The sequence below is a fragment of the Dendrobium catenatum genome, unplaced genomic scaffold (genome assembly GCF_001605985.2).
Source record: "Dendrobium catenatum unplaced genomic scaffold, ASM160598v2 fragScaff_scaffold_9, whole genome shotgun sequence".
Taxonomy (NCBI): domain Eukaryota; kingdom Viridiplantae; phylum Streptophyta; class Magnoliopsida; order Asparagales; family Orchidaceae; genus Dendrobium; species Dendrobium catenatum.
In genome coordinates, this window is record NW_021318471.1 from 1,605,375 (window position 1) to 1,628,773 (window position 23,399).

Below are 23,399 nucleotides of genomic sequence, written 5' to 3' on the forward strand. Positions count from 1 at the left end.
TCTTTTCAAAAAAAAAAAAAAAAAGGTTATTAGAAAAAAAGAACACCCTATTTAATTTGGATTAATTTGATGACAATTTCTAAAAATTTATAGTAGTCAACTAGTCATCATTGATAATTTATGTTTTGAGTATATTTTTAAATTTTAAATAGAGTTTTTTTAATGAATAGAGAAGCTCATTGCAATATTATACTAAGGGTCTATTTAGGGATTAATTATTTTGTGCGGGCAACGGACGCCGTACGAAGGCAAATCAAAGCACGTCATGTCACCCCTTTGTTGTGCACCTGCTATATATCGGGTGACGTGGCGCGCTCTAATTTGCCTCTGAATAGTTTGTTGTCCGCACAGAATAATTTTTGCTATTTAGGATAGCTTTAGCATTTTATAAAGTTGATTGTGAAATTACAGTGTGAAAAATAATTTAGTTATTCTGATTATAAAAAGCTTTTTTCTCTCATGAAAAGTTTTAGAAAATGTAAGAAAATAGTAGTTAAATGAAACTTTTACTGATGTCTGAAAAGTAAATTAATAAGAAAGTTGTCTTAAATAGAACTAAATCTCATGCTAAAAATTCTTTTAAATAAATACTAATTGAGCTTTAAAAAGATTAAAAATTGACATTTAAATTTAATAAATTTAAACATAAATAATAATAATACTAATAATAATAATAATAATAATAATAATAATAATAATAATAATAATATAAGGAAGCTCCACCTAATTGCCCAAAGAGTGAACAACAAGGGTTATGAGGAATTACCTTAATACTGATGATTTGGTTTCTCCTAATGTGGCTATTCTTGGGACAATGAATCCTAATTTGATTAGTGATCGTGTGGTGGAGGATTATATTATTGCTTTGACTCATAGCGAGAAGGGTGTAGATGGTGGAGTAGATAAGGGGAATTGTCAACATCTTGTGTTGATTGATAATGAATCGTTTGATGATTTGGATAATTTTGTTTTCCCTTTGAACCATGGTGCATCGATTATTCCTCTCTGTTGAGGGGAGTGTAGGTTGCGAATCTCTGGTTGATGTTCGTGTTGATTTAATTTCGCCAAATATTCTTAAGTTGCAATTTATTTTGAGATCAGGGGAACCCTTTTTGGTTCAATATGATTGGCTTGATGAATCTCCGATTTCACCATGCGGACTAGAGGATGGCTTGGGGGGTGATAACGTTGAGGCCGTACATGTTTTTTATGGATTGAATGTTACTCATGTCATTGATCTCACTTTCTCCAGTGCTGGCAAATGTCATCGATGCATATCCAAGAGATAAAAACTGACTTGATTTTTTTTTTCTCCTTTTGACTTTGTTGGCAGGTTGATTGTTTTGGTGGTCTTCGATTTTCTTATGTTGATGGTTGGCGTTGTTATGATTTGGTGTGGAGGTTGATTATTTTCTCTACTCCCATGCTATATTTTATTAAGATTCTTATTGCTTGCTAGTGTGTTCATTCCCTTGACAAACTTTGATATTGGGTTGTTCGGTATGCTCCTTGTGGCTTGTGCTCTTTTGGTTGGCTTGGAGATGTTTATCTTATTGTTGCTGGTGTTCTACTGAGTATGTTTGGTTCTTTTGATTTCATTTTTTTGTCTCCTCATGGTATTAAGTAGGATCTAAAGCTCTTTAGGTGTTATTTTAATTGTTGTCCTTTTAGCGAACTTCTGGTCCCTTAAGGACTTGTTACTTTTATCTGTTTAATGAGTAGCCCTCAGCTGGCTTTATTTAAAACAAAATTACAGAGCTGTTGTCCTCTATAAGTAAACTACTGAATATTCATCTCATGCAACATATTAGGTGTAAATTTATTTTCTTTTATGGTTATTTAGAGGAAGACAATATGACTACAACCAAAAGTCTGCAAAATAAAATCTTATTCTCTACTATAGTTTATGATTATTCATCCAGTTATAAATATTATAGGAGCGGAAGACCTGCATCTTAAACAAATTGTTGTAGAGATAGGTTTCCTCCTTTGTGACTTGGAGAAAGACATCTACATGATGCAAACCAAAGGGCTAGGAAAACAAAAAACTTGGTGTAAGCTGAATTAAAGCCTTATGATTTGAAACAAGCACAAGTCAATTGAACAAAACATTTAATAGAGTTCATGCACTTGCTTGAATTTCATAGATGTAAAGAACATGAAAATTTTGTATTATTATGTTGTTTGATCAAAGAATGAAGTTTAATTGAAAATTCACATAAAATAGCATAATAATAAAAAAAATGTTGTATATGAACCAAGCCGAGCCGAGCAAGAGCTGACCCAACCTTGAGCTTGTTTGCCAAAACCTTGCTTGATCTCAAGCTCGATTAAAGTTTTTTTTAATAAAGTTTAAGTTTGATTCATTTAAAAATTATGATTTTTAAAACCTGACTGAACAGCTAACGAAACATATATTATTAAGTCTATTAATGAGCAATACTATTTAGTAGCTTATTTGTTAGCTGAACAAGCCTTTCAAGCTTATTAATGAGCAACTATTGAGTTTAAAAATGAAATTTAAATTGAATGAACTAATAAATAAACAAACATTTTAACGAGCATAAACAAGAATCAGTCTGTGAAGCAACATTACAGAAGTCAACTCTGTCAAGTTGATGTCTAGGCATCATTCACTAGAAACCTAGAGAACACAAATATGTGAAGATGCAGATACGGCAAATTTTTAATCAACAATGGTTATCCACCAGAAATATTTACTAAAAAAAATATGCCAAAACAATTAAAGAAACAACAAAATAAGAACTTTTGTCAGTCACCTTCAATGAACAAAATGACATGCACAAATTGTCAAGCCTTCCTGAGAATATGAATTCCTTCAGAGCACCGCCTATAATACTTGGTTGAGTATCACAAAGTTGCAGCTCAAAATCACAAATCTCTTCCGTTCAGTGGCAGATTGAAGGAAATAAAAAAGAGAAACAAATGTTGTAATGGGAAGCACACCCTTGAGAGCCCTACACTGCGCTAGCTCATCTGACATGGTGTAGACATCCAAGGGAAAGTAAAAGGTGGTCCATACTCTTCCACCTGATGCAAAAATAAATGCTGTGCAGAGAATGAGATGGGGTTGAGGAGGCAGTTTTTAGAGGAAAATGAAAAAGTTGTGGAGAAAGTGAAATTGGTGAACTAGGCATGATCATCAAGCAAACTTTCTGCATATATAGGATAGGTAAGACAATTTTTTTATGTTTCAACAAGAATGGGGTATAATGAGGAAGCCAATTGAAGAAAGATAGACATCACCCTTCAGGTTGACTAACCTAGATAATAAGTATGTGAGAGAAAATAGATATAGTCCGAGAATGAAAGAAAGGGGAAGAAGTTCTAGGATTGAAAATAATGTTGTGTAAATTCATCAAGGTCCCTTAAGTTTGGGGTGATAAACATTTTCCCGAAAATTTCCATCTTTCACTACTGATTCACATAAGTATGTTTGACCGCTAAAAAAAATAAGAGAACCTAAATCAAAGGGCATGGAAAGCATATAATGAATACCATGGTTTAAAATCTGATTGGAGATGGAAAGATTATTATTTGAATAGTTGTGGATATTATTCTAGTTTTATTGTACTTTAGTTATCTTCGTTTTAGATCAGTCAATATGTTATCCAGAATCAAATACATTTAATGAATAAGAAAGATTTTCCTATTCTCAACACTTCTAATTGCCAAAAAAAGGTTCTTTAATTTCAATTTCTAGTCTGGGCAAATTTGATTAAGGTTTTAATTATAGGGATGGAAATGTACAAAAAAATTTTATTCAAAATATGTTGGCGAAGGTAGTTCAGTGGCTTCTATCGTTTATCTTTATTACCAGGTTCTTCAAACTTTTATTTTCATATTGAAAATATTATTTTCCAAGATGTTCCATAAAATAAAATTCATCTCTACTGTGGCATAAAAGGTTAGGTTATATTTCTAAGGAAGTTTGCATTCTTCAAATTTTGATGATCTTGGGACTTATATTAGGTGCATCCGGGGTAAGCAAACTAAAACTAAAAAGACGAAAAGCTCTTATCTTTTTTATGTGATTCATACATATATCAGTGCATCATAGTCTTCTATATTTTGTGATAATAAGCATTTTATTGCATTTTTCAAGAATGTTCTCGTTATGAGTACCATCTGATTAGAGGAAAAATGAAGCATTATGTAAATTTTATATATTCAAATAGGAGATAGACAAAAAATTGGATAACATCATCAAAATTATCAAATATGGCTTTGGTGAGTGTGATGAGGACATTCAACCTTAGAGAGTTTATCAGAGACGGGGCCGACGATCGACGACCATTATCACACCGCTTTATTTTTTAGTTATTTATTTTATTTGATTTATTGTTGTTTATTTTTCGATTTTACCCTTGAGGGATTAGTTGTTTGTGACCCTTAGAGGCATTTGTGTCTTTTATTTCTTCATTGTAAACCTAAGCTATTTATATCTCCTCCTCTTTGGAGAGGGTAATGAAGAATATTATGAAAATTTCAACAATTGTCTCTTATGTGTTTTGAGATAGAGCTTTGGTGAGAACCCTAGGTGAGGGCGACAGATCACCCACCGGACGCAGGAAGCGTCCAGGCTCGTGGTTAACCTTCTTTATCTAATCCTCCTCCTCCTCCATTACCCGTCGACCAAATCCCCTCGTATCCGCTGGATTTAAGGCCCTCCTCTTCCTTAAACCGCCGGCCAACTCTCCCCATCTCCCTCTCTTGGTCCAACCTCCACCACCACAACAATCCCGGTCAGCCACCCCTCTTCCACCTCCAAACCGCTGGCCTCAAGAACCCCTCCCCTCCTCCAAGCCGTCGGTCATATCCCAAAACCCTAACCCAACTCTAACCCTAGCCGCCAACCTCATTCACCTCCCTCTCCTTTGCCTCCAAAATTCAAATCCCCATTTAATACTTTCCATTTATTCAACATCTTAAAATAGGAAAGTTATTAATTTGAAATTCCAATCTATTTTGAATTTGAAATTCTTTCCTAGAATAAGATGGCTTATTTTAGGAAAGTTCCTAAATGACATCAATTTAATTTAATTAGGGATTTGTCATAATATCCCCTTCCCTAATTAAACATCCCTCTTTGGCAATCCCATGAATTCCCTTCCCCATCTCTTCCCCTCCTCTCTACCCGCCGGCCTACTCCCCCCTCTCTCTCCTATCTAATTAATTCACTCCCTTAAACCCTCCCATCACCCCCCTAAACCCTATCAACCCTAGCCGCCGCCTCCTAAGCTCACCCCCTCACGATTTCCTCTCTTTTCTGAAATTTCTGCTTGCTGTCTAGGAATTTCAGCAAGAACTTCTTGTTGTGCTGCACTTCTGAAGGCCACCTCTTGCTGTCCAAAAGCTCCCGGCATCCTCCAGTTGCTTTGCCAAACTTTTCTGGACATTGCTAGGCTGTTGTCCATAGAATATCAGGAAGAAGAATTGTTGTCTTACTCTCCAGAAATCCACCCCTTGCTGTCCAAGAGTTCCTGATCCCTCCTAGTAGCTGCTCCGTCATGTATAGCGGATCCAGAATGTGACCACAGGTTTGTTTATAATGATCAAGGTCAGGTTGATACCTCAAATCACAATTCTTCGACCTCAACTTGGAGATTGATCAAACCGTAGAAGAATACGTAGAGAGGATCGTCTTCACCTTACGATGCTATCGACGAACAGCTCTCTTCCGTTCAGTGTCAGATTATTTCCAAATCTTGATCAAGGTGAATTTCTCCTCCAAATCTTTCTTCTTTCTAAGTCTTACCTTAATTTGTGACATCATAAAGGGTTGTGCAACCTATCTCCGTTTAGCCTACATCAAGAGTCTGAATGAGTAGACTCTAATAATGCCTAATCTTATTGTTAATTTAGATATTTCTATTAAAACTCTCCAGTGCTATGTTAATCTTGATTAGAATTGATTATTCATGATTATAAACTCTTCATTTTTATAGGCAAGAGATATATTTAAAAAGATTTAGGAAGAATTTAACTTAAATAATATTTCTTTATTAGATTTAGGAAGAATTTAACTCTTAACATGACACGATGTAGAAAAAAAATCATATAGCCAATCTCATGTAGTAGGAAAAAAGTTTAATATTATTGTTGCATTCTTATTATATTTGGATTTCTCATCTATCATTATTTGTCTATGTTTATAATTACTCTTCTCTACATTTTTTAGTATGTCCTTCCTAAGCAAAATTTTTATCAATCTTAATTAAATTAATTATATATTAATATCATTGTAATTATTAATTAATTGCATATTAATTAAATTAATGAAATACTAAAGCCAAAGCAAGGGCCCAACCGATCGAGAGATTATTCTGTGCAGACATCGAAAGCGGTTCACTGTCCGGAGACCAACTAGAATGCACTACATCAGCGGTATCAAACTGCCACCTTACCGAGTAATACTAAACCAAATACCAAGCAAGCAGGATATGACATGGGACGCTCTAATTGATTTACCAACACATTCTGCATCAGCACAGAATAATTTCACCAACGAACCAGAGTGGGAGGGAAAGACTAAAGTCACTAGACGATATTCTCGACCATGGCCCTTTCAAGTCTTCTTTGTCTATGCTCTTCCTATAGCCTAGGCCTACATAGGGTTTGTTTTTCGTCGTCTCCATCTTGACAAATTATTAGGTTTGGTCACCGGACTTAAAAATAGGTCTGGACATCCAATTAAAACTTGCCACGTCACTTGCACTTTGACTACGCTTTAGGTTCGCTTTGACTGTGCTTTAGGTGCATTTTAGCTGCATTTTTTTATTGTGCTTTGACTATGCTTTACTTGTACTTTAACTGTGCTTTACCAGCACTTTTTATAGGCTTAAATTAAAATAATATTTTATTAGTATTCGGAATTATCTCTGCATGCGGTGACAGGACCTAATAATTTGCCCTCCATGTTTGTTGCCGCTTCGGCTTCCCGTGATGCGGGGTGAAGATTTGAAAGACTTGAAGCTGCTTCGACCTCTTCGACAACGTCGTTCCTGTTGGATCGGAAGTCACGACGGGAGCTCGCCACGAAGGTAACGATCTTTCACCCCTTTTCGCGAGCTTCTGCAGCTAAGTCCCGTAAACTATGGGATTTACTAAACTCGGGATTTAGGAAAAATATGAAAACGCAGTGATATGGGAATTAACTTACCGTGATATTTGAGCAGGCGTTTGGAAAGATTTAACTCAAATCCTGCTTAAATCCTGCATCCGAATTGTAGAAACCTTTCTTCAGACCTGCATTAAATCTGTTAGCCGAAACTATTCATATAGAATGAAGAACGTAATGGATAACGAATCAACCTTGATATGTTGGGATTCGATACAATTTTGAATGAAATGAAAATCAACCTTGATGTTTTTAGTAAGAGCATGAAACATCATATTATTAGTCAAGGCAAGAGATGAAACATTATCATAAAAAAAGAGGTGTGGATTCAACAAGTGAAATATGAAAATCAAGAAGCAAGCATCCCAACCTAATAATGTCAATGGTTGCAACAATTAAAGCCCAGTATTCAGCTTTAGTGGAAAAGCGAGCTACGATAGTTTGTTTTTTGACACACCACAGTAATAAAGTGGAGCCAAGGTAAGAGCAATAACCAGTAATAAAACAAGGATTACATTTGTGAGCAACCCAATCAGAGTACAAGTAGGCATGAAGCTCAAGTTTGGAACAAGAGATGGGTAATCCAAAGTGTATGGTTCAATGAAGATATCTTAAAATTCGTTTCAACAACTATAAATGAATATGACACCACCGATGCATATGGCTATAAAGGAAGCATACAACAAATAAAATGTCAGGACATATAATAGTGAGTTACTAAAGTGACCCAACCAACTAGCGATATAATTCAAATTTGGCATGCAATTTAGAATCAACAACAATAGTCGGCCGTTTGGAGGGTAAAGGAGTAAGAACATGTTGTAATCTTAAAGAACAATAACAATATTGTGGACTATGTGATTAGATTGGTGGCGGAATTTCAGGAAAAAGTTGAAGATTTAAATGGAATCTTGAATTTGAAATTAAAATTTTGATTTTGACTTATTTGTAAAGAAATTTTGGGAGCACTCGAGGGACTATAGGAGATGAGGTGTAGAGAGACAATAACAAAATTTGAGATTTTTCATTCCTGTTCACTGGAGAGATAAAAGAGGTGCGAGGGCTGTGTCACAGAATCTCTTGACAAGAATTCATATTTTCAATTATTTTCTTATGAGAGTGGAAAGGTGTTATAGGGGTAGAGAATGATAGGAGAGAAAGCAATTATAGGAAATTGGTAGAGTTAAGGGACAAAACTTTAAGAAATCATTGCATTCAAGTGCAAAATAACGAAACATTGATGAAAACTTTAGCAAAATGGTAACTAATTAGCTATAATACAAAACTTAAGCAAGATATACAGCATAATACAAAAAAAAAATTCATGAGTAAAATGTGGGAAAAGTAGTACCTACAATGGCCTTCTTCTATCTTCAAGATTGCCATCATATTTGTTAAGATTTGTGCTTGCTCTCCTACTCAAAGGCATTTCATCAAGATTGGAGTTTGATGTAGCATTTGGAATTGCCACAAAAGTTTCTTACAAGATGCAGGTATTGTCTATCTTCAAGAAATTGCAAGCTCCTTCCATGGAATGTTTTGTTACTACTTTAGTCTCAGAGAGCCTCCACCACTCTTACTCTCTAAAGGATAGCTCTTTGTGCTTTAGTGGAATTAATGTAGTTTATCATTTGATTGGCGATGATTCAAATAGATAGGGCTTTTATTTGTGCATATAATTTTTTTTCATAATTCAGCAATTTATTTATTTATTTTTTAATTTTATTAATATTATCCTGTAATTAGCCTTGGGGGTAATTTGAATGTTTAATTATCTAACTATTTTTATAAATAGCCCCATTTGCTACTATGCTATGATGAATTCTTTACTCAGCCTTTTATAGAGATTTGAACTCTTGCTCCTTGGAGAGTTTTTTTCGCCTTGGTGGAATTAAAGTGGCCATTCATATGATTTATGATACTCCAAATAGTGTTTTATTTATGCATTTAAAATTTTAATTTATTCACAATTAGTAGTTATTTATGTATATTTATTTTTTATGAAGATTCTCTTACAATTAGCCTTGCTTTGGAGTTTTAGTTATCAAACTATTTTAATAAATAGTTCCTTAAACTTTGTGATGAATTTAATGAGAAAGTCCTACAATAATTGTTTTGGCTTCCTAGTTTTCTTCCCTCTTATTTATATTTATATTTATTTTTATGAATATTTTCTTGAAATTAAGCTGGGGCTAGTTTAAAATTTCTATAAATAGCCTCATATTCATTGTAAAAAACTATGTTATGATGAATTTAATGAAAAATTCCTATGGTCTTTGTTTTAGGTTCTTGATTTTCTTTTTTTGAGGATTCAACAATTTGATGTCTTGAGGATTGATTTTTTTGGTATCTTTTCATTTATTTCTCACTATTTCTTATTGGTTTTCAGTATTCAACTGTGCACCCTACTTATGTTGATGCATGTGGTATGTAGGTTTGGATTGATTATTATATGTTTGCATTAGTGTTTATTTTAACATGTTTATTAGCACCTTACTATTACTACACCTTATGTTATGGTTGAGTTGTCATAGTATTATGTGCTGCATCCAACATTTTTTTGATGAGCATGTTGGAATCGTTCATTCTCACTAGTGAAATGTTGCATTTTTAATGTTTATATTTATGAGATGATAAAGATGTGCAAATTGTATGCTATTGTTATGCTTAGCACATGAGCATGCCTGATGCTTTGGTGCTCGCTAGAGTTAACATCATGGCTAGGGTAATAGCAATAGACAAAGCAACTTATAACATTGAGAGTGGAGTAAGAAAAATTACAGGGTACTCGAGAGCATTTTGTAACTCAACCAATTGAGAATCTAGATGCTTTCATACATTATGATTGTATTATGATCACCTATATAATGATCTGATGGTTGAATCTGGAAAAACTAAGTCAATTTGTGATGGACCAGGCAATGTGATAGGACATTGGGGGAACAACCTATATTTCTATCTATAGAAATTGAGGAACAATGATTGGAGGCTCCTGAGCTTAACGATATCTTACATCTCTAGCTCATAGATCAATGTAATAATATTTTCAAATCAATATAGAGTTGTAAAATCAAGTATTGGCATAATCTATAGATTAAGTTTAAGCTTACACATATAATTGGGCTCAAATTCGAGCTCGTCATCAAACTCAAGTTTGGTTACTATATCAATCTCAAGCTTGGGTATGATTCTCAACAAAAGTAGGCGAAAATAGCAAGACTGATGGAGCAAATGGATTTGGTGGGGTTTTTAAAACTGTCGTAATGTGGAGTTTGTGGAATTGAGTAGAAACATTGGGTTTTTGTTTAGTTTGCGAGAGTGGTGGATGATGTAATTAAGTGTAATGATAATTTGGTTGAGGATTGAATGAATGATTTCATGTGGATAGTGATCAAATGGTTTGTAATGATGGCATTAAGACAAACATAAATTTTGATTTCATGGTGTGTTTCATACAAAATTTGATGTGATTGATAAAATATGAAATGAGTGTGATCATAGGTATCGTAATCATGTAGTTTATGAGAAGTATGATGTGATCAATGATAGTATAAAAGATTAGTGAGACCATGGGCATCATGAGAGGTATATGAAAATTGTGAATTTGGATAGCAAGTTTGGCAATATTGGTCATCTTCAAACTCATCCCATGTATCTTATTGGGTGTACCAAAATTTACCCCGGAACCTATTCCGTTAAAACTTCCTTGCCAAAAACAAAAAAGCACAGTCAGCGCGGCGGGGAGGCCGGGGCCGAATTTTCGGAGCCCACACATAGATTAGATGTACGTTGGATTTAACCTTGCCCTACAATACGCAAGGGCCTTTTAAACTGCTCTGTACCATCGTGAAGCAGACGAAATCCATTGGAGAAGATGAAAAGCAAAAACCTGCGGGTTGTTGGCTCTCAATAGAAAAAAATATAATAATAAGAAATCTATATTCAATATCACCATTGGGATGGTTTGTTCGGGCTGTAGGAGTTCATGTTTAACGATTTCATTAGAAGTAGGCAGAGCAAAGTCCGGATTTTATATATAATTGCTTACATGCACATTGCTATCATAGTTGTTTCCCACTTGAAATTATTTCCTTAGACATCACAATAAAAGCACATGACATTTCTTCAACCTAATGTACAAACACTCAAAAAAAAATTAAAAACCCTAGGTTAGGAGACAAACCGATCGCAAGCAGGGGGATCCGGAGTAGCTGGACACGAACGAACAGCCGAACTTTGGTCTTCGATGCTAACGAACAGACGGCCGGACTTCGACCTTTGACGGCGACGATCGATCGAAACAAAATCGGAGAAGGGGGCGAAGGCACGGAGGAGAAGGGGCGGGATCGAAAAGAAGGAATGAAATGCCGCATCGAACGCCCAACCAGCTAGGTTAAGAAGCAAAAACGCAACTTTTTGCATCGGTTATAACCGCTGCTAATACCTGCTTTTGCGGGCAGTTTTCAAACTGCCCATAACAAGTGTTGCGATAGATCTCATTTTTTGGTAGTGACTTTTATTCATTCCTAGTATTTCATTTATTCATATTAATATAATGTGATGCTTAGTTACTTTTTTTATGTTAATTATTACATAAATTCATAAGATGTTTAGGCGGATTGATTTGAGCATTGCTTTGATTTATGTAAAAAAAAAAACTCATTGATGCAAATCTTGTGCTCTGTTGACTTGTGTTGGAAGACAGGTTCAAGTTTTGGGTTTGAATCATGAAGTATCGCCCTAATTGGAAACTTGTAAGTAGTGGGACTCAGATCCCAAACTTGAGCACTAAATTGTTTATGCATCAATGTAAGATTATTCTAGATTTCATCATATGTGGAGCATCTTATTTGTTGATGTAGTTTGTCTAGTCTATGTATAGACTCATAATTAATATGTTTTCATTTTTGGATTTTCATATATGTTCTACGTAATAATGGTAATCATCATTGACATCAAAGAGCAAAGCAACTGACATATACTCAGTCGTACGCAGATTGACTGATTTTTTTTTTTACTTTCCAAAGCCGAAATGAACTCCACAAATCTCGATTTTGTGAGCCATTTCAAAAAAAAAAGATTACTCACAATGAGAAGAATAATTGTTAACCTGCAAGAAATAAGGTTAGAGAGGAGAAGAACAATGGATTTCAACCTTTCTCATCTATTCGCTTGCTTTGATTCCATCCATATTACAGGGTATATATTATGCTACTGTAACCGAAAGTAACAGCGGCTACAGCAGAGAAACGAGGATGGCAGAGCACATGATGAGCTGAGCCAGGTAGTGGAGAGTAAACTGCCAGGTCAGAATAATATCCTCTGTTGACCGTTTGCATATGTTGACAGCCTCCCTCAAGCTGATGGTGTCGGAGAAACCAGAAGCTTGTTTCGTAGTGTGAGAAACGGGATGCGAGGAAGCACTTTGGTGAAGATATCGGCTAATTGATCCTGGGTACTTATATGATGCTCATTGACAGAGCCCGATTTAATGCAATCCCTTATGAAGTGATAATCCACTTCTATGTGCTTTGTCCGGGCATGAAATACCGGATTATGGGCAAGTGCAATTGCTGAAACATTATCGCAGTAAAGGAAGGTAGGAGATGTAATGGAGAATTGGAAGTCCGCAAGTAAACGTCTGATCCAAATAATGTCGGTAGCAGCAGTGGCTAATGCACGATACTCAGCTTCCGTGGAAGAGCGAGCAACAGTGGGCTGTTTCTTTACACACCAGGAGATAAGATTTTCACCGAGAAATAAGCAGTAACCGGTAGTGGATTTCCGATCAAACGGATCCCCTGCCCATTCGGAATCGGCATATGCTCGTAGAGATAAAGAACCAGAGCGAAGTTGTATACCAAGATCTGCAGTGCCTTTTACATATCGAAGTAGATGTTTGAGAGACAGAAAATGATGCTGAAGAGGTGTATGCATAGCTTGACACAACAGATTAACAGCATATGAAATGTCCGGACGAGTTATCGTCAAGTATTGAAGTGCTCCTACCAGCTGTCGGAACAGCTCAGGATTGTCAAACGGCTGCATGTCATGCGGCTCAGCTGATCGTTTAGTAGGCAGAGGGATTGTGACTGGATTGCAGTTGGACATTCCTGCACGATGTAGCAAATCCAAAACATATTTGGATTGAGAGAGATGATATCCTGAAGCATCCGGTATGGCTTGAATGCCTAGAAAGTAATGTAGATTACCAAGATTCCGAATTTGAAAATGCTGATGAAGGTTAGCAAGTAATTCAGATAGCAAAGAAGGATTGTTTGTTGTAACTAAAATGTCATCTACATAAACCAAGAAATAGATTAGAGCCGAGTTATGGTTGTAGATGAGCAAGGATGGATCCGCATCACTGTGTCGAAAGCCCCAAGCTTGAAGATGATTAGTAAGTTTGGCAAACCATTGGCGCGGAGATTGTTTAAACCCATAAATGGCTTTCTGAAGCTTGCAAACATAGTCAGGATGCTGAGGATCTTTGAATCCCGCGGGCTGATGCATATAGACGATTTCATTTAAATCACCATGTAAAAATTCATTGGAGACATCCAATTGCGTTATGGACCAGTGATTGTAAAGAGCAGTGAGAATAAAAAGACGGATAGTAGGCAATTTTGCTACTGGACTAAATGTCTCCGTATAATCTATGCCAAACTCCTGACGATGACCTTGGGCAACCAAACGAGCTTTGTAGCGAGCTATGGATCCATCCGATTTACGTTTGGTTTTATAAATCCATTTGCATCCGAGCACCGTTTGTGAGGTTGGATGGGGAACAAGAACCCAAGTTCCTTGCTGTTGGAGGGCTTGAAACTCAGAGGACATAGCATCACGCCAACAACTATGCTTGGCAGCTGCTGAGTAACAAGTAGGTTCGGGTTCATCAACAAGGTGATGTTGAAGATTAAAGACTGGCTTTGGCTTGAGCATTCCAGATTGGAACCGGGTAATCATGGGATGTTTGACAGGTGGAGGTAAAGGTATAGGGGAAGAAGAACTAGGAGAAGAGGAAGGAAGTAACTTAGGTGTTGAGATATGCTCAGCAGAAGACGGGCTGGATGAAGGACCAAGAGAAATTTGACTTGATGATACATTTTGAGGAAGAGTAGGTTTATCTGAATTTGGTGGTTTCTGTATAGACAGGAAAGAAGGAACTAAGAGAAGAGGAGGTGTTGTAGAATGAATATCAACATGAGGAGATGATTGAGTGGGATTGATGGATGAGATGAAAGGAAAGACGTGTTCGTGGAATTGCACATGACGAGATATGAGTATTTTTTGCTTTGTTAAATGATAACACCTGTATCCTTTATGATTGCTGCTATAGCCAAGAATTGTTTTTGTAGCATGGCATTAAACTGAATGAATTTAGAAAACACTTCTGATTTAGTGCACATTGGATAAACCCAGCTGAAACGAGAAAACTCATCAAGAAACAAAACATAATATCTGTATCCATTAATAGAAGAGGTAGGGGAAGGACCCCATACATCAGACACAACTATTTGAAAAGGAGAATTACATTTTGACTTAGAATTGAAAAACGAAATTCTATGACTCTTTGCTGTTTGACACGGATGACAAACATTTTCGGAAACTGAAATGTTTAACAAAGGAAAACAACGAGCTACGGTGGACAAAACTGCCTTGTGAGGATGGCCGAGCCTGGCATGCCAAAGAGAGGAGCTAGTAGTGGTGTGAAGAGCAGTTGAGGATGATCTTGTAGGAAGACTGACGGGGTATAATCCATCAGAGCACGGACCCGAGAGAATTGACTGATTGGTTGTCTAGTCCTTTATGTCAAAACCATGAGGGGAAAAGGAAACAATGCAATTGTTATCAGAAGTTAATCGATGGACAGAGAGTAAATTATGAGAAACTTTGGGAACATGAAGAACAGGGAATAAAGACAGCTTACGTTTAGGAGTAGGGAGAATACCATGACCAGTATGAGAGATGGGAAGGGACTGCCCGTTTCCAACCTGAATTTGCTGATAGCCATGGTAAGGTTGAGAAGCCAGCATTTGATTTGAATCATGGGTGATGTGAGAAGTTGCTCCCGTATCCAAAATCCAATCGGATGAGCTAGCATTGTCGGTAGAATCTGCTACAAATGCAGACGGGTTGTTCTTAACATAGTTAAGATTCGTGCGATGCCAGCACTTCTCCGCGGAGTGCCCCAGTTTGCCACAGATTTGGCACTCAATTCGGGGTGTTGACGTGCGTCCCCCACGCGATTGAGTAAAGCGGCCACGAGCTTTGTTGGTATGAAATGGCTGCCGAGGTAAACCTCGACCAGAGGATGCTGTAAGAGCCACGGGTTGATCAGAGAGCTGAACAGAGTGAAGCGCTCGGGCTGCTTCATTTTCGAGATTCGTTTCTTCACTGCATAGCAAAGAGTAGAAATCATCTAAGCTTAATGGCTGCAGATTTGTACGAATCGCGGTCTTGAAACCTTGATACGAGGCCGGTAGGCCATTGAGGGTGTACATAATAACATCTTCGGAGTGCAAAATGCATCCAGCAACGGTAAGTTGATCAACCTTGATTTTAATATCAGTTAAAAACTGTTTCATCGTTTTATTTCCCATAGAAATAAAATTCATATCATTTTTTAGCTGAAGAACGCGGGAACGATTCGAAGACTGAAGTCTTTTTCCGATGGTCTCCCATATTTCAGAGCAGGAATCCAAATGCAGAATATATGGAAGAAGGGATGTAGAGATAGTTGAAAGAAGAGCAGCGGCTAAATTTTGATCTATCAAAAGCCAAGTAGAATAGTGAGGGTTCGAAACTACCGCTCCGATAGCCGAAGCTATTTGACGAGGCGGACGCAGAACAGTGCCATCTAAATACCCTTCGAAACTATTTGCTCGAAAGACCTTGAGCACTTGTGATCGCCAGGGAAGATGATTTTCAGGAGTAAGCTGAACTGTAATCACATTCTTAATGGTAGACATTAAGAACTTTAACTGAGGGGGAATAATTGTTGTTCCAACAAGCTGAGCCGAAGCGGATTCAACCGGAGGAGGCGGAACTGGAATACTGTCCGCCGTGGAAGAGTTGCCGGACTCCATTGGCAAAAGAGAAGAAAAAAAACACAACAAGCCGTAAAGCTTACTGAGGCTCTGATACCATGTTAACCTGCAAGAAATAAGGTTAGAGAGGAGAAGAACAATTAGTCTATGTATAGACTCATAATTAATATGTTTTCATTTTTTGATTTTCATATATGTTCTACGTAATAATGGTAATCATCATTGACATCAAAGAGCAAAGAAACTGACATACACTCAGTCGTACGCAGATTGACTAATTTTTTTTACTTTCCAAAGCGGAAATGAACTCCTCAAATCTCGATTTTGTGAGCCATTTCAAAAAAAAAAAATACTCACAATGAGAAGAGTAATTACATATAAAAATGATGGTGTATTAATATCATTATGATTTTCTAACAATCATAAATTTAAACAAAAAATATTTGTGAAATAGTCTCCATAAATATGATCGCCGAATTTTCTATTTTTCATCTTTTTTGGGCTCGTGGTGTCGATATTTACTAGATGATATATTCAAATTACTGATCAAAGATATCACTAACAGGTTCTACTGCCAAATACCATTGCTGGCTCCCTAAGTTCGCCCCAATATGGTAAGGAAATCAAGTAAGCACAAAGGTAGCATCATCCAACCATATTTTCATTAAAAAGAGGGCGTGATTTTGTTTGTTGTTGATATTTGATACGGCAATAACTACTTTATAATAATCTATTGGCGATAATTACTTTCTTGGAAAGTGAAATAGAAATTTAAGGTCTGTTTGGGGCAGCTTCTGCGTTTCTTAGATTTTCATATTGTTGCCTGCCACTTTTTTATTTGGGTGTACAGTTTTTTTTTTCGTTGACTTTCAAAAATATTTGTGTTAGGATCTTGAGGAGGAAGAAGTGTCCTTCTTGATTACAGAGGGAGAGAAGGAGGGAGAGAGAGAGAGAGAGAGAGAGAGAGAGAGAGAGAGAGAGAGAGAGAAGAACTGAAATCTCTATTGCTTAATGGCTTGAGGGTTGTCTATTATTACAGCCTTTATGTCCATATATAAAGACACAAATGAAGGTACTAAGCAAGAGGCTATACAAGAATTGTCTAAGGAAAGAACACCTATAACTAAATAGAAAATACACAAAACAGAAATAAGTTGGATCACATAAACTCTAACAATTTTTTATGAGGATCAGCTTCTTACAACATCATATATTAAAAGTTGTTATATTTTTAGAAGGAAAAGAAAAAAATTCTATGATACACACAGCACAACAGCTTTCAAATAGTAAAAAAGGACTGCCCCATGGAAACCACAAGAAATTAAGGTGCGTAGAATGGAAAACTCACCGTGACCTCGATGGGAATGCGAGTGTCAATACGATGTTGACAATACAGATCGATGCAGTCAACACCAAGCCTCTTTAAGCTCCCCTCGCAGGCCGCCCTTACATAAGCGGGTTCCCCGTGTACCTCCCTATTTCCATTCCCTGCATCTCTTATGCCAAACTTTGTCACTAATTCAACTTTCTCCTACCACCCTTCTCTTAAAGCCTGCAGGTCAAACACTTGATATGCAACCGCGAAGCAGGCAAATCCCGCAAACAGGGGAAGCAGAAGAAAGCATACTAAGCAAGAGGCTATACAAGAATTGTCTAAGGAAAGAACACCTATAACTAAATAGAAAATACACAAAATAGAAATAAGTTGGATAACATAAACTCTAACAATTTTTGATGAGGATCAGCTTCTTACAACAGCATACATTAAAAGCTGTTATATTTTTAGAAGGAAAAGAAAAGAAATTCTATGATACACACAGCACAGTAGCTTTCAAATAGTCAAAAAGGACTACCCCATGGAAACCACAAGAAATTAAGGTGCGTAGAATGGAAAACTCACCATAACCTCGATGGGAATGCGAGTGTCAATACGATGTTGATAATACAGATCGATGCAGTCAACACCAAGCCTCTTTAAGCTCCCCTCGCAGGCCGCCCTTACATAAGCGGGTTCCCCGTGTACCTCCCTATTTCCATTCCCTGCATCTCTTATGCCAAACTTTGTCACTAATTCAACTTTCTCTCGCCACCCTTCTCTTAAAGCCTGCAGGTCGAACACTTGATATGCAACCGCGAAGAAGGCAAATCCAGCAAATAGGGAAAGCAGAAGAAAGCAGAAGAACAAAAGGGAGTACCTTTCCAATAAGGATTTCGTTGGTGTCGGAGGTGTCGAGGAAAGTGACACCAGAGCGAATGGCATGGTGAATGAGGACGATCATGTCGGGCTTGGGCTTGGGCGAGCTGTAAAAGGCAGACATTCCCATGCAGCCGAGGCCTTGAGGGCGGAGACTTCGAGACCTTGTGATCCTAGCTTAATGCGGCCGATCGCCGTTTCTCCGGCCATGGGTGTCGCTGCCGCCGCTGCTCCGGTTAGTAATTTGGCTGAAGTAACAGGAGGCTATTAGGGGCTCGGAAGCTATGCTGATTCAAATTGAGCATGGAGTTGTTTAAGTAGGCGAGGAAGGAATGGACCCATGCGTCTAGTAACGGAAGTACTTGCGTCATCCATATATCATCGCGGCTTTGAATGTACATCGAGGATAAAAAATTCACCCATCTCGCCTATATATATAATAATAATTATTATTATTATTATTAGTATATATAATTTTATACAACTAAAAGATAATTTAAAAACATAGAATAATATAATATTAGTTATTAATAGTACATTACTTAGAGTTGTTAGGCCCATGATTCAGTCCATCAAACATCATTATAAGATGATAAAAATTATTTGATTTATTTGTTATTTAGCTTTGTTGCGTCCTAAGTATTCGCAGTGGTAGAGAAATATAAAGTATAATGTATTAGCGTTGTACGAAGATCTAGCACACAAATATATGAGGATTTCGTTGGTGTCGGAGGTGTCGAGGAAAGTGACACCAGAGCGAATGGCATGGTGAATGAGGACGATCATGTCGGGCTCGTGCTCGGGCTTGGGCGAGCTGTAAAAGGCAGACATTCCCATGCAGCCGAGGCCTTGAGGGCGGAGACTTCGAGACCTTGTGATCCTAGCTTAATGCGGCCGATCGCCGTTTCTCCGGCCGTGGGCGTCGCTGCCGCCGCCGCCGTCACGCTATGTGGATGTACACTTAAAAAAAAAAGTCACGATATATAATTAGTCACGTGGATGTACACTTAAAAAAACAAAATTCATGAGAATTGTCGACGCAGGCATCGGAAAATGTGAAACGAGAAACGGCGAAAATGTGACCTTGAGCTGAAACAAAAAATGCGTATATACATCCACATAGCGGATAAAATAAAGAAACTCCCTGCCTGCTCTTTCTCTGAAACGAGAAGCAAAGGGGCCATTTTTTTAAAGCAAGGAAGGAGAGAAAAAAAATATAGAAATGTCGACGCCGACATCGGAAGATGTTCTTAAATTTTTTACGAACGATGCTGCTTCTCCTTATTCTGACTAAAAAATTGCTTCTTTTTAAAAATCAATTTCAGACTTCTCTCACCTCAGTATATTTACTTCAGATTATTTGTTTCTATGGTCTTCAAATATATATATGATTTTGCTCTTCAAATATATATATGATTTTGCTCATTTTTTGTTTTACTTCAATAAAAACAACTTGTTTGATTCTGTGTCTTTCTTAACTAATGCAGATAATCCTGATCCAGAAGTGACGATCCAGAGCCTCACAATCATCACTTCTGATATATCAGACCAGTTCTACCTATCCCTTTCGACCCAAATGCGAGGAGACATAGATTTATTCTTAAGAAGGGAATTCAATACCGACTAAAACTCTCATTCACTGTGTCGAATAATATTGTATCAGGACTCCGTTACATGAACACTCTGCAGAAGATTCTTGGATTCATCCTAGGTAGAGAAAGACGAGCGAACAATAATTCCTTTAATTCTTTTAACTGTTCTTTCATATCATTTTTGTTCAGTTGGTCACTTTATATGCGACTTGCTTGATTTTGTGCAGTTGAGAGCACAACGGTTAAGCTGGGAAATTTCAGCCCTCAGAACGAGCCATACACCTATGAGATAGAAGAGGATACCACACCTTCTGGCTTATTTTCATTGGGGGATTATTTTGTTGAAATAAAGGTAAACAACATTCATGTTTGAGACTCTTTTATTTCTTCTATTAAAATCTTACAAGGATCTCTTTTTTGATGTTTCAGTTTGTGGATGATGATGATAAATGTTATTTGGAAATTGACTTGCCGATAACACAAGATTGGTCATAGGCTTTTTCACAAGCCTAAAAATCAGCCAATGTTAGGGATTTTATATTAGTTTTTGCATATTGCAATCCATCTATGAATGGTTTGTTTGGAGATTTTATTTTATTTTAATTTTCTAGTATGCTATGTTGAGATGATTCCTCCATGTTATTGTTGTTTCTCAAACTGAATAAAAAAGAATGAGAAGAAAAAGAAATGTAGCCCTGTTAATCAATTTATACATTTATTAGTTTTGATGATTATCACAAAGGATATCTTTTTAAAGTAAATGTCTGGATGATTTTTTATTATGATCATAACAGGTGGTGATCAAAATATCATTCATGGAAGTTGTTTTATTGTGCTCTTACTGCATGGTATGTCGGTCACTCATCCAAGTTGCTTAATGCGGCCGATCGCCATTTCTCCGGTCATGGGTGTCGCTGCCGCCGTTGCTCCAGTTAGTAATTTGGCTGAAGTAACAGGAGGCTATTAGGGGCTCGGAAGCTATACTGATTTAGATTGAGCATGGAGTTGTTTAAGTAGGCGAGGAAGGAATGGACTCATGCGTCTAGTAACAGAAGTACTTCATTTGTCACACATTTGAATGTCTTAATGATATCGGAATTCAGCAATATTGACTCGTTGGGATTCGTCTCGTCGAGCCGCTCGATTCTACTATAAGCATGTCACGTTTTTAAACTAATTGGTAATCTATATTGTGGTTTGAACCTTCCTACAGTGCTTCGGGTCTTTAATTTGGACTCGGATTTGGTCGAATTTGGTGTCGTTGTGTTCGTATTTCTTTTAATTTAAACTGATTTATTTTTTAAAATTTTTTTTTATGTTTTCTTTAAAATAATTGATATAAATTATTTTAAAATAAAGAAAATATATAGTATATATCATTATTTTTACAAAAACTATTTTGTTTAATTTAAAAACAGTATTATTTTAAAATTCTAATTATATTTATTAATTTATTATTATTATTATATTAATGCTATTATTATTATTATTATTTAAGTTATTCTTGTTATTTTTTTCTTTTATTATTATTATTTAAACTATTTTAATTACTAATATTATTTTTTCAAAATGGGGCGCTCTATTCCCTTTCGATAAATTATTTCTAAATTGCTGCACAGGCACGCTAATATAATCTCACTCTCAGTTGGCCTCAATTTTGGCTAGGAAAAAGCGCCTTCTTGAAAAAGAACTAGTAATGATAAATACCCGCATCAAATTACTACAACACAAAGTGTTTTTTTCTTAATTATACTTGTGTCACTCTAACGCACTGCAAATCTGCCGTCTCCCTCATAGATAAAAGCAAACGGCTGAGGATGCCTCCTCGGTGGAATCTAATAGCTTTCAAAATTGAGCTCTAAACAGAGTTATCTTTATTTGCTTTATGGGGAAGAAGGCTAGACATAGCGCTTATTTTTTACACTTTCTATGAGCATATTGTACAAAAGCACTACTGACCTATCATGCGCAACACCTCGGTATATCAATACGAAGTAATAACTAATCAATGTTTAAATTTCCATTATAGTTGTATTCTTATTGCCCAGGCCCTAAACATGCTTGACCTTACTTTAACTCAGAAAAAACAAATATCCCCTCCAAGCCTTGTCCTTCTGTGGGATTGCCCCTTCTTACGACCCTCTATGCAGCAGCTCGACTAGCGACCTAGCTTCTCAAAATTAACCATTCGCCGAAAAGATACCGAGATTTATTTCCTTTCTATATGAATTAATAAAAAGCCTTCCTCAGTTTTAATTTTTCTTCACCTCGGCTCGTCTATATATCGTTATTATAACCAACACCTAAAGAGTGGCGTACCTAAAACGTAACTCCCTTTAACTAATCTCAAGATAGCTGAACTTTTTCCTCCTAGCACGTGCTGGCATGTACCCCGGATAAAAAGAAAAAAAGCTTACAGTTCGCTGCTGTCTCAATAAGGAAGATTAACCGCTAATCACTATCCTAGGCATAACACCTGACTTCTTCATCTACGCTATTTCCCGGGCCCGGCCTCGAGGTGCATATCGGACTCCTTTGCCCCGCTTTAACTAACCCTTTCTTGTTGGAACAGGCTCTCCCTGTCGGCATGAACAAGACACCTGCTGAAGAAGAAACAAATGCTAGGCTTTTTTTCTCTTTTTAAGGTTGGTCATATTGTTACACTGGACTTTTGCCTATAGGCACGCTAATTGTGATGTAATGACGTTCTATCAATACACTAGAGTCTTTTCCACCTTGTCATTATCTTTTCATAGAAATTTTGGTCTGTTTCTTCTATAACCAGAATTCTGGTTAGTGAAAGATCGTCATATAGATAGAGCGTAATTGACGGAAGAATATATGGAGCATTTCAACTGATAGCGCTTCTGACTCTGCATTCTATATATACCTTTTTCCTTTTTTCACACTCCACATCCTTTGTCTATTTGATGTCTTTTTATCATGTCTTGATTCTATGCTGTGGAAAAAAAAGGAACTTCCGCGGATCGCTGGGATACAGATACGATAATGGCAATTTTTTGGACTCTTTTTCTGTGTTGTGTCTCTAATCATATTTTTTATCGTTTGCGAAAAGGCAAATGCCGCGCAAACGAAATTAGACGTATCGCGTAGGCGAGGCAGGTGAACACTTGCGCTCTCGTCTATAGTTAGCTAACCCTCACCTCTGCCCCCGCACGACTCCCTTTTAGAACAGAGTTTTCCTTCCTCGAGCAATTAATCTACATGAAATAGTCTTATTTAAAACCTAGATCGATCCCCGTGCATTATCTGCTCATTTTCCAGAAAAGAGCTATGCTCCTATTATACCCTGGTCTTGAATACGCCAATGTGAAACATACTAAGACGAAAAAACAAGTAAATGGTATAGAGAGAAAATAGCTTCACACAGAACATCCACCAACTTTGCTACGGACAGGCGC

General features: G+C 36.9%; 1 pseudogene; it reads right to left on the reverse strand.

Annotated features, from left to right (window-relative positions):
• Positions 1-17,844: 17,844 nt before the first annotated feature.
• Positions 17,845-18,763, reverse strand: LOC110092489 (annotated as a pseudogene).
• Positions 18,764-23,399: the final 4,636 nt, after the last annotated feature.